This window comes from Delphinus delphis, chromosome 11 (assembly GCF_949987515.2).
Source record: "Delphinus delphis chromosome 11, mDelDel1.2, whole genome shotgun sequence".
Classification (NCBI taxonomy): Eukaryota; Metazoa; Chordata; class Mammalia; order Artiodactyla; family Delphinidae; genus Delphinus; species Delphinus delphis.
Window position 1 is genome coordinate 73,208,532 of NC_082693.1, and position 13,458 is coordinate 73,221,989.

The 13,458-nt window shown below is 38.7% G+C and overlaps 1 long non-coding RNA gene across 2 annotated transcripts in view; it reads left to right on the forward strand.

The window, feature by feature from the left end:
• LOC132433273 (uncharacterized) overlaps positions 1–13,458 on the forward strand; it is a 295,039-nt gene that overhangs the window by 168,272 nt on the left and 113,309 nt on the right. Inside the window, exon 3 of one of the 2 annotated variants that reach the window (XR_009521103.1) lies at positions 4,551–4,673. The exons of the other annotated variant lie outside the window; for it this stretch is intronic. This is a non-coding gene — a long non-coding RNA (uncharacterized lncRNA). The remainder of the gene's footprint in view (positions 1–4,550; positions 4,674–13,458) is intronic. 2 annotated transcript variants of the gene reach the window in all.

Here is a 13,458-nt window from a genome sequence, read left to right on the forward strand (position 1 = left end):
ATGTGAGGGGCTTATGCCTCCTCATTTAAAAGTTATAATCTGCATAATCTTAATTTAATACACAAGTTATGCCCTTCCCCCCTGCCCAACACACCAACTCAAAAGGAATTAAGATCTCACCACATTTTCATAAATGCTCTTCATCAGGTTAAGAAAGTTCAGGTTAAGAAAACCCTTTTATTCCTAATTTGTTGAGTGTTTTTATCACGTGTTTTGTCAAATACTCTTTTTGAATCTATTGGGTTAATCATGAAGCTTTTGTCCTTTATTATATTAATATTGTAACATTGATTGATTTTAGGGTGTTAAATCAACTTTGTATTCCTCAGAAAAATCCCACTTGGTCATGGTATAAAAACATTGTTATATGCTAATGGTTTGGTTTGCTAGTATTTTGTTGAGGATATTGGTATCGATATTAATAAAGAATATTGGTCTATAATTTTCTTTTCTCATGTTGTATTTTTCCAGTTTTAGTGTCAGATTAGTACTGGCCTCACAGAATAAGCTGAGATATCTTCTCTTTTCTTCCATGCTTTAAAGGAGTTTGGGAAGGATTGATGTTAATTCCTCTTTAAAGTTTTGGTAGAATTCACTGGTTAAACCATCAGGTCCTGAACTTTTCTTTGTGGGAAAAATTTTAAATTACTAACTCAACATTTTTAATTATTATTGGCCCATTTAGACATTCTATGTATTCTCGAGTCAGTTATGGTAGTTTGCGTCCTTCTAAAAATTTGCTCATTTCATCTACATCAACTAATTTCTCAGTTGTTCACAGTATTTCTTTATAAGCCCTTTTATTTCTATAAGATCAGTAGTAATGGATCCCTTTCCTTCTCAATTTAACTTATTTGAGTCTTCTCTGGTTTTTAATTGGTCAGTATTGCTTCAAATCTGTCAACTCTATTGATTATTTTTTCAAAGAAATACATTTGATTTGATAGATTTTCTTTTCTGCATTCTTTTTATCTCTACTCTAAACTTTAGTATTTTCTTCTGTCTTCTTCTTTTACGTTTAGTTCGTTCTTTACAATGAATTTTTAAATTCCAAACCCAGCAACATTTGACACTGCATAACACTCCATCCTTTATACTATACTCCCTTTCTTAGCGTCTCCTACCCAACGTATCATTTATCTTTTTAATTATCTGGCCTCCCCTGCCCTTCTAATTCTATTTTCCTGGCTTATCTTCACATCCTGGAACTTTAAAAATTAGAGGTGTTCAAGGGTTGGTTGTAGCATCTTTTCTTTCACTTGTGGTGGATGCTTCTCAAATTCAGCATGGTAGGGCCCATTCTCTGGGAATATCTGTCAGAGAGCCCTTGTCTGTTAGAAGAGGATTCATTCAATGACTGGTCTACATAGGACTATAAAGTCCTGAAACCTTCCCTTAACTTTGAACAATTCTGAAATTCTGTTCTGGTTTCAGGTTCTCTGAGGCCTTTTATATTGCATCATAGTGCAACTTCTCTCACTGCCCTATCCTGACTCTTCTTTTTTTCATATTTTTTTGATCCTAAGAATACCCTCTAATAAACTGCCTACATGCTAATTCACATCACAGAGTTTGTTTCCTGTGAAACTCAAAGTGCAACATTATTGTATGCTCTCTCCATTGGTGATTTCATCTATATCAATAGTTTCCTTTCTCATCTATATGCTAACAATCATTAATTTCTATCTCTATCTCAGACCTCCTCCAAAAGCCAGACAATATATCTCACAGATGTCTCAAAATATTCACTTTAATACCTCATAGTCAGCTAAAAATAAACATACCACAAATGGAAGTCATGATTTCTGTTCTGAAACTTTATCCTCCTGCAGCCCTGCTTAGTTTAGCTGGAATATATTCTAAGAAAATCTTTGATTTAGACTTTTCCAAGATCTAGTGACATGTATAGGACTCAATACAGTCACCACAACACTGAAAAGATAAGTAGAGACCAGTAATTCTAACATAAGGCATTTTCCTAAGTACTTTACGTGTATTAACTCATTTACTTCTCACAACAACTCTATGAAATAAGTTTTATTATAATAATTTTTTATTTTTATAGAAAAGTACCATACAAAGAGTATATAAATTATTCAAGATCCTAATATCAAAACAAGGTTTTGTATATCAATAATATGTGTCCTAAAATCCCCATGCTAATTATTTTCTTACACTCCCTCATTGATGCAACTGTTGGTTTGAGCTTTGAATGTATTTGGTTGAGATGGATGGGTAAAAGACACAGCTGTTCATATACATATGTGTTTGGTAAGAACCACAGTGGGCAGCAACATGTGATTTGACAGTGCTATCATTTTTTACATCTTTTGGGATTGTTGAAAAGAATATCAGCTTCCCATGACCAGAAGGGAAGAGTCCTGATCCTAGGGTGCCCAAAGTCTTCCTGAATAAGCTCATACTATGTTCCTTTCTGTTAGTATGTTTGGAGTAATACTACACAGAATGTAAAACCTATCTAACTATCTAGCGTTTATCTGTATATCCTCATGTGTATATACCAGAATCAAAGCTTTATCCACACATCAGCTGAGCAAGCTAGAAGCCAAAACTTGATGTTAACTGAAATCTCTATATCTCTCTCACTCCTCCAGTGTAATCAATGGTTGAGTCATATTATATTAAAAATGCTTCTAAAAGTTACTTGCTTCTCTGCATCCAAGGCATGACTCCTACCACTACCCCTATAAATGCCCTTAGGACAACCTTTACCTCTACCCTTGAAGTTAGCTTCTTACTCATGAATTCTGCAAGGACTCCATCCCTGGTCTCCCTCTATCTACTTTTGCCTTTCTAATCGCAGTAGCTTAGAGTAGTATTTTTTTTTTTTTTGTTAATACAAGTCTGATCGTGTCAATTTCCTGCTTAAAACCTTTCAGTAACTTTCTTTGCTCTTAAAAGAAAAACCAAAATCTATGATAAGACTTGCAAGGCTGCTTATGCTGGTACTTCTTGCCTATCTTTTCAGTATCAACACTCAATTTTTACTCTTCTGCCCAACTTCTTTCAGGTCATTTGGTAGGCACTATGCCCTTTCCCACACCAGGACCATGTACATAATGCTTTTTCCCTGCAGGAAGTTCCCAACTCTGTATCTGAGTTAACTCATATTTCAGATTTCCATTCAATCAACAATTCCTTGAGAAGGCTTGTGTAACTTCCAGAAGTAAATCAGCGATCCCTATTACAAACTCTCATAGCACAGTGCTTTTTTTCCTTCATAGCTAAGTTGTCCAGTAGTTGACCATTAAATACTTTTAAAATTATGGCCTAACCACATACAAGAACAACACGAGAAAACACGCTTAAATATATTTTGGACATCTTTATGTATTATATTCACAAACAACTAAACCCTTTCTAAACTTTTTTTCGATTTAATGACTTCCACTGGTTAAAACGTTTTATTTCAACTACACTTGGCTGGGTTCAAGGGGAAAAGCTAGCATCTCAATCAGTTTACAAAGACACCTCTGGATCCAAACTTTCTCTCCATAAAATCAGCCTTGTTAAAAATAAATCATTAATCATGTGAGAAATGTATTTCAGGCTTTAAAAATCTAAGAAAAGAAACCAACCAATGAATGCATTGCCAAGATTCCGTTTGTTGATAGAATTGTTGGACATTTGATTTGTAAAGTATTTTATTTGAAACCAGTATACCTTCCCTACCTATGGAGGCGACTGTGGACTGAGACAAATGTATAAAATAGTTATTAAAACCGAGGGAAAGGGACAAAGTGTTCATGGATCTGGGTACAGGAAAAGTCATTTAGCTGATATCCTAGATGAGGATCATGAAAATCAGGGAATCAAAAAGTAAGTGGGACAGGAGTGTAAAAAAAAAAAAAAAAGATTGGTGAGACTGGCCTTTAAAAATGACTGAGTCAGGACCTTTGTCCTAAATTGGCTATCTCATATTTCCTATCTCATATTTCCTGGTTCCATAAGAACCAGGTCATGTTGCTAATGCCTGGGAGTAGGTTCTTTTTAAAGTGTCAGTCATATCATTCCCACCTGCCGTTTCCATTGCTGTTGCCCGGCATATCTTGAGCAAAATGTGAAGATTTTAAGGTGTGATTACATCTTATTCTTCTCTACATTCTAAACCATTTGTCTCCTCTTGAGAATAAAATATTCCTCAAATCCAGGAAAGAAAAAAGAAATATTTTTCATTGAGCACCTGGAGTGCCCCAGGACAATATTGTCACATTTAATCCATGCAGCAATCCTGATGCTGGTGGTAACAATCTCCATTTCATAGGTTGGGAAACTGAGGGTCCAAAAGAATCAATGTCATTTCTACATCATAAGATTTCAGAGTTGAATCCATGTCTCATCCTCATGTCCACTTTGTCCCCATTATATCATGTTAGTCATCTATTGCCTTCCAGGTCTCTTTACTGCCCCCTGCCGCTGTCAAAATGCAAGCCCATTTCTATTTATTTCACACCATCTAATTCATACTTTGACTAAAATTACTTCACAACAGTTGGTTTCCTAAAACAGGACATATTTATTTTAAACAGGTCCTGTCTCCTTGTGATCTGAAAGAGTCAAAGAATTCCACTTTACTGAAAACAAGCTTCAGACTGCAGATGAGCTGTGAGGGATTGGAAAGCCCTATTAGGATCAGCTGGTTGGCTTTGAAGGTAAAGCTCACTTAACCTCTTTTGAGGGTGACTGCAGGCTGAAAGGAGGTTCCTGCTTCCCAACAGGCTGAGCTGCTCTTTGGTGGAGAATGACCTGAGGGCGGGAGAGGCTGCAACTGCTCTAATTGCCTATTTCGGGCCACTCCTGGCTATTGGCTAGCTGAGGTTCCTTCTTCACTGGCTTCTTCCAAAGGGCTTTAGAGTAATATTTTTATAGTTACAGAGCAGGTATTTTTTCAGAAACAAAATAATTCCTAAAGTTAGGGTCCAGATATCTGCCTTTTTATCAAGCCCTTAATTTCATTTTGGTAGTGGTGGCCCAAGAATCATGCTTTGAGAATCACTAACTTGCAGACGGTCCTTTCTGACTGTACACCTGCTGATGTGGGCTCTGTGCAGATTTCTCTGCATCTCTACCGCTTTTTGCTAAACTTCCGCCCACTTTCCTTTCCCCTCTTTCACCAACCCATTGATGTTATTTGAGTTAGTAATTTATCATTTATTTGTGAATTGTCATTTATGTTTTTCTGCTCTACAGATTACATATTTTTTTTCTGTCTCTGATGATACAGCTCTTGACAACAATGTAGTCAATAGGAGAGTAGATTTTCTTCATTAAAAGAAGTGTTACTCTTTTGGAAAAGCATATCCTCATGCTATTAATACTGAGAGGGGTTCTAAAGTTGATATCAACTGTCATATTAGGATGGCAAAGAAACAGAAAGCAAGTATGTTGGCCAAGAGAAGAGAAAAACAATTTTGGGGTGTGTGTGTGTGTGTGTGTGTGTGTGTGTGTGTGTGTGGTGGGGGGAAGTCAGCCTTGACCTTTATCAAGATGATGGATTGAAATGACCCAAAATGTTGACAGGCTGCTTATGCTGAGATGACCAGATACCACAGTCACCGAAGTAATTACAGCTCGGAAACAAGGCCAGTTGAAGTTAAGCCATTTGCCCAATAAAGGTGGAAAGGGAGGCAAGTTGTTGTATTTATTTTATCTTATATGGATGAATTTTGGCAGAATGGTTGAATTAGAGATAAATTATAGGTTCCCTCTTTTGTTAGCCAGGTTCCCAAATAACAACATTACTGTATATGGCATTTTAAAGATAATCTCTGAACAGATTCTCTCTCAAAACCTTTGGCTATAAACTCTCAGGAACATTACCTAATCTCATTTTTTCATGTATCACAATTATAAAAGTATCTCTCAAACCTATATCTCAGGTCCTTATTCTTTTTTAGGATATAGCCCTGAATTCCCAACACAAATTCAAATGTCCCACAAAAAAATTATCATCTCCTCACAATAGCTCTCTCCACCACTTTTTCCTTGTTTCTTCCCTATTCAGCAAATTCTGGACTCTACCATCGGATTACTATTCTAAATGATAGATCTCATCTTGTGACTCTAAGTTTCAGTGGTTTACCAATATCTATAAAATAAATTATTAACTTTGTGCCCAGGTATTGAAAGCCACTTCTTACTTTTCTAAGTCTATTATAAAGCTCCCCTTTATATACTTTTAAATTCCTACAAATAGTTGTATTAGCTTAAATGATGGCCCCCTAAAAGATATGTCTACCTGGAACCTGTAAATGTGATCCTATTTGGAAGAGGCTATCCTAGATCGGGGTGGGCCCTAAATTCAATTACATGTGTCCTTACAAGAGAAGAGAAGGAGAGAAGACATAGAGGAGAAGGTCATGTGAAGATGGAAGGAGAGATTGAAGTTATCTAAGCCAAGAAACACCAGGAGTCATCAGAGGCTGGAAGAAATAAGGAAGGATTCTCCCCTAAAGCCTCCCCAGGGAGTGTGGCCCTGCTGACACCTTGATTTCAGACTCATGGCCTCTAGAACTGTGAGAGAATAAATGTCTCTTGTTTTAAGCCACCCAGTTTGTGGCACTGAGTTGTCGCAGTCCTAGGAAACGAACACAGTAGACTTAATCAAGTCTTCCTGAAGATGTCTGTTCCTGTGGTTTCCCTTGATGCTCACCATACCTCTCCACCTACTAAAATGATAGGTAGAATGTTTAAGCTCATATAACATGAGCGACACTGTTTTAAGACTTTCCATATATTAAATTCTTTAAGTATTTTATCAGCTCTATAAAATAGGTATTATTATGTCTACAAATAAGTAGGCATACAGTCTAGATGAGCTGAAGTTTAACAGAAGTAGTCTTACTCTAGAATCCATGCTCTCAATGCCTTCAAAAATGTCTAGGTCAAAGCTCAAAACATATCCCCTCTGTGAAATCTTTCTCTATTACTTGACTAAAGGAGATCTTTATGATTTCCTGTAGTTATTTTGGTAAGTACCACTCATGAAACATAGCATACACTATCTCACATAGACTTTATTTATTCACTCAGCTAGATTGTAAAATAAGTGACTATACCATATATATACATACATATATACATATATACATATATGTATGTATATATATAAATTTTCTTCTACAGAGGCTGGCATAACATTTTTTTCTAGGTTCAAAATAAATAAATTATTGAATGAGTACATCTGGTAGAAGACAAATCGAATAACCATATTTAAAACAAGTTAAACAGAGGGTGAAACCATTTGTCTGAGGTTATTTAAAAAAAAAATACAGAAAGAGGCTGACCTTCAGATTTCTGAATCACCAAGGCATTATTCTCTAACCACTGGGTCTCCTCTTACTTTATCTAACAAACATACAATACAGAAATATGTTCAAAATATTTGGTTTTGGGTTCCCTGGTGGCGCAGAGGTTAAGAATCCCCCTTCAAAGGCAGGGGACACGGGTTCGAGCCCTGGGCCGGGAAGATCCCACATGCCGCGGAGCAACAAAGCCCATGCGCCACAACTACTGAGCCTGCACTCTAGAGCCTACGAGCCACAACTACTGAGCCCACGCACCACAACTACTGAAGCCCGCGTGCCTAGAGCCCGTGCTCCACAACAAGAGAAGCCACTGCAATGAGAAGCCCACGCACCGCAACGAAGAGTGGCCCCCGCTCGCCGCAACCAGAGGAAAGCCCACATGCAGCAACAAAGACCCACACAGCCAAAAATAAAATAAATAAAAATTTTTTAAAAATTGGTTTTAGTAACCTTTATTAACAATAATCTCCATATAGAAGAAATATAAAAAAAATTAAATCTGGTAAAAATGAGATTTTCAAAATCTTTTAAATAATGTAATAGGTGAAATGAAAATATTTGTTAATATAATTGGTTATTTGGTTTTATTTTCAAATTTAAATACAAGAATAATCGAAGAAAGTCAATGCTTTGGGAAAACCAAATCAAGATGCTAAATTCAGTAACATTTATTCTGTGCAGGGATGGAAAAAAATGACTCACCTCCCTCTTTCCTTTCTAGACTCAGTCATCCTTCTTGAACAGCAATTTGTGTGAAAGCAGAATCATCGCAAGAAAGATGAGAACCACAAAGTAAAGTATTATTTCATGAATTCTAGAGAAAGGTTTTTCCCAGCTCCAATTCTATAATCTATCAAATTTTGAAAGATGATAGTATTGTATGTTTCAGTTCTAAGCTAATCAATACTACACCTATGGAAAAATATCTAAAATAAGCATGATTCTTATTTTTTTTTCTTTTAGAAATAATGGACATGAAGGAAAGACTTTAACAACACAATTTAAAAATCATTCATAAAGAAACAGTATTAACCATAAAATCTGAGTATACATGAAAAGCATAAAGCTAAATATTTTCCCCTAAGCTTTAGTTCCCCATCACTGAAGAAAAAAATTAATGGAAGTAAGGGCATAAGCAAGGAGGAATGAATAGATGTCACAACAAAGTGACCAAGTGAACACACATGCTTGTATCAGTGAGCAATGTTTCAGCTGCTAGTAACAGAATATGCAAATAGTAACACTTTCAATAAAGGTTTATTTGTTTATGCATAATATGAAATCTGAAGGTTGACAGCTACTGGTGATGGTTCCTCAGCTTAGCAATATCCAGAATCTCCATGATCCTCTTGGTTTTTTCCCATGTTTCTCATCTTAAAGAACAGGAGGCTTTAGTTATCTGTCTAAAAGAGTACAGAACAGATGAGTAAAAGACACTTTATCAGAAAAGCACAGAGCTTCTAGGAAGCCCCATTCAATTTGCTCCCTTTGACATTCTATTGGCCAGAGCTGTGTCAGACGGTCACCTCCAGGAACAAGGCCATGGAGGGTAGGAGTCGGATCATCCAAACATCCAAAATAGTATCTGCTACACGATCACAACGGGAAATGACAGTGATAAAATTGAGAATTTTATAATCATAGTCTGAGGATATGTTTTTCTTGGAAGATAATTTGATTCTATATATTTACTTAAAGAATTTGGAAGCGTTTGATAGTTGAAACTTCCTCAGTGCAGTGATATCTGTAACTGCAGTCTGGGTTGTGCATCTTCCCTTTTTTGGAATCATTCTTCTTGGAATTATCCTCATGACTGAACCCTTTTCAACCTTTAGGTCCCATCATGGGATCCAAACACTTTGTGGCACAATGGTATTCTGAGATAATCCTGACCTACAGGAAAGGATGTCCAAGGCTCTCCTGAGAGCACAGACACCTAGACTTATGGTGCAGACTTAACCACCAAGGCCTAGATTATCTTGAGTGGGGTGGGACTTTGTCCTGGAAAAGTTTCTTGACGGACAGCTCTGCCCCAGTCCTCCCAATGGGAAATGGGAATGATATAGTGCTCTTTAAGGCAGTAACGAAGATAACTCAGTTCTTGACCAGACATCTAGAGTGATGCTACTGGAACAGAATGGCAGGAGCAATGGCTGTGGTATGGTGACTCAGTAGAAGCTGAGATGGTCTTGCTGCAAGGGGCACACCTGATGACTAATGCTACCATGAGCCTGGAGTGGTGGAGTCAGGACAGAATCTTTCATATGAGAAGCAGTGTGTCACACAGGCAAGAGAGGAGGTCACAGGATTAGCAGATGGAGTACTCGTTGTACTGTCCATCTTGCAGTTGTGGCTTATTTTACCTCTAAGTGTGATTGCGATATCTGTTAGCCTTAGGTCAATGAATCTGAGACCTGGAGTTAATGTTGAGGCGGGAGGGGTTAAGACTGAAGTGTGAGTCTGAACACTGGGACTTGTAATTCTCTTATGAAAGCTCCCTGAATGGTAGAAAACAAATCTGGTTCATAATATAGCCTATTAACTTTTAAATTAGGAATACTTTAATACTTGGATGACGTACATAATCACAAATCCAGTCAATAGAAACAACTATTTGATACAAAATGCGATGCCCTTTAAACAATCACTTATGGAAGGTTCAGTGGCTGAGTGACTGTGCTGGGTCCTTGGGGCAGTGTGCTTTTTCACGACAGTACTCATTCTGCTCGGGCAAAAATGGCTGTTCCTCAAACTCATGAGGGCGCTCCTGCCCTAGGGCCTATTGTCTACACCTGAAGCACTCTGCCCCCGATAGATGGCTTTTGCTGCTTCACATTACTCAAGTCTTTGCTCTTGTGTCACCTTCTAAATGAGGTGAACTATCTCCCTGAACTTCCACTTTGAAAACTACAATCTTCCCTCCCACACCCTGCTATTCCTTATTCACCCCTCTGTTGCACTACCTTTCTTCATATCACTTATCCCCTGATGTGCTGCTTAATTAGTTTATTGAATGGACACCCCGACCCCATCAACAAGAATATAAACTCTGTTACAGCAGAAATTTTTATATGTTTTGTTTATGGACATATGCACAAAGCCTGGCAATAAATGTTAAATGAATATTGGCAGATGAATGAACAAATGATTACATGAATGAATGAAGGTGAGAATGGGGGAGAACCACTGTAGCATGAAACCTGAATTAATAGGAACCAGGAAGAAGATAAACTCTAAGTTATGGGGCTACAGCAGAGAAAGTGATTGTAACGCAGTAGTGAATTGTTGGGGAGGCATGACAGGGAAGGAAAATTCTACGCTGGTCCACGTAAGAGGAAGTGTTAGAAATGAGTAAATTGTTACATGTGTAGAAGCGAAGGACTGAGCTAAAGCACAGATGAACAGTTAGCTGGACATCTGGAGTCTTGATGTATCTAAAAATCAGGTGTACGGGATTGTGTAGTGAGAAGAGCTAGAAAAGGTACATGCATCAGCCAGATTGTTCTTGGCTGTGAGGACTAAAACCGTGAATGAAATTTTACCCTTAAAAACACTGGCATAGGGCTTCCCTGGTGGCGCAGTGGTGGAGAGTCCGCCTGCTGATGCAGGGGACACGGGCTCGTGCCCCGGTCCGGGAAGATACCACACGCCGCGGAGCGGCTGGGACCGTGAGCCATGGCCACTGAGCCTGCGCGTCCAGAGCCTGCGCGTCCGGAGCCTGTGCTCCGCCGCGGGAGAGGCCACAGCAGTGAGAGGCCCGCGTACCTCAAAAAAAAAAAAACACTGGCATAAACAGCTAGACATTTACTCCCTCTCACAATTGAAAACCCCTAGAAGGGATGCCTCAGACTGAGATGAGTCAGCAGCTCAGTAATATCATCAAGGACCCAGGTTCTTTCCATCTCTCCATGCCCTTCAATTGTTACATAGGCTTCCTCCTCAGGTTGATTCCAAAATGACTGCTACAATTCCAGGCCTCACATTTTCAACATTAACACATCCAGAGGAAGAAGAGAGATTCTTGTTTCTTCCTGTGGGTCTAGCTTAGAAATAATCAACCTTCTCAGAAGACATTAAGAAATAATCAACCTTCTCAGAAGACACTTAACACACTTACCCTCACATGTCATAGACCAGAGTTAGACCACGTGCCCATTTCTGAGTAGCTTCTTCATTTAACAAATGCTTAGTGAGCCCATCTAATGTCACCAAGCACTGTCCTAGGCATCTTTAAACACTACAGCATTAAAAAAAGTAAAACCCTTGCCTCCGTGGAATTTATATTCTGGTTGGGGAAACCAAAAATGCACAAATTAACAGATACAATGTCAGGTTATAAATTCTGTGAACAAAAACACGGTAGTGTAATAGAGAAAGAAGAATAGATATACACCAGGGGAAGAGTTTGGGCTTGGGTGGGCAGAGAAAGAGTCTCTGAGGAAGTGGCTTTTAAGCAGAGACCTGAGTGAACTGAAGGAGGGAGCCATGTGAATATCTCAGAAAAGCTGTTTCTATACAGAGAGAACAGCAAGTCCAGAGCCCTGAGCCAAGAATGAGTTTGGCAAAGCTCAAGAAACACTGTGGAAGGTAAAGTGTCTAGAACAGGATAAGAAAACTAGAATATGTAAGGAATATGTGAGGTCAGAAAGTTAGCAATGGGGGAAGATCACAATGGGTCCTAGGCCTTGGTAAGGATGCTGGATTTTATTCTAAGGGGGATAGGAAGGCATTGAATGATTTTGAAGAGGAGAGTGGTGTGATGTGATTTACATTGTGAAAAGGATCACTCTGCCCACAGAGAATCGATTGTAGGGGGGCAAGTGCAGAATCAGAGATAGGAGACTAGAACAGAAGTACAGGTGAAAAGAACATTGTGGCTTGGAGAAGGATGATAGTGGTGACGATCAGAAGTGGTTTGGATTGAGAATACATTGTGAAACTAGTGAAATGGCTAACCTCTAGCCAGCTGAGTGGACTACCCCTCATTGTTTAAACTGATCTTCTGGAAGGCATTCATATGGAGGAGTTGAGCATAATGTCCGCTGCAGAGTATATTAGCATCGGATTATGAAGAAACTTTAGCTATGTGCATCTCAACAAATGTTGGCTGAATAGCTAGAAAGCATGTAGCAGGCTGATTTGTCTGAGAGGCAGACACTAAGATAGAGCTGGGGTGCAGGATGATTATTAGGCCATCCCACAGGCTCTACATCCAGAGCAGCTGGAGTCTCTGCAGTGCCTTTCACAGGTATTACCAATGGTCTATCAGGCTGCAGTTTCTGAGTGATCTGGTATGTACTATAACTAGTAGTTCCCATAGTTATAAGCCTACTCCCACTTCTCCTTTGATGTAAAGTGTATCATCCTGGTCTGATTTAATGATATGTGGGAACCTGGTCTGGTTTATCAAGTGTTTGATGATAAACTAGAGATATATTGTTTTTTTACTATCTTGGAGAGGGAAATTTTCAGAGGGTTCTTCTTGGCCTTCCCTAATATGATAGCTCTTACCTCACAGGAGCAGGACTTGATGTGAGAGTTATCCCAATTACCAAGTATGCCTATTCCAATTATACGTTCAGAGAGTGATAAAATAACCACCATCTGTGTCTATAAGCTCAGTGGATCCCTTGTGGTCTTATATTGGCCAGAACCCCATTTATTACCTGGTCCCATATGTACACACTCAAACAGGAAGGCCACGATTGGTAAGTTCAATAGTCCTCCAAATGTACAAGCATCACCCTTTCCCCAGTGCAGTTACCAGAATAAATGGCCATAGTTACCTCTGGGAATAAATGGGGAAGATTGTTACCATGTTCATTTGTCAAAGTATTGCAAGATATTTCCTGCTGGGAAAGATCAATAAGATTGGGTCTGAAAACTGATTCATATACAGGAACTAGACAAACATGAAAGATAGAATGGACCTCTAAAGATCTCCAAACCCTAATTCCTGGAGCCTGCGAATATGTTATGTTAAATGGCAGAGGGGACTTTGCCATTGTAATTAAGGTTACAGACCTGCACCTTAGAATTGGGAGATTGTCTTGCATTATCTGGGTGGGCCCAATCTAATCACAAGAGCCTTTTCAAGTGGAGAACATTCTCAGGTGGAGTCAAAGAGATG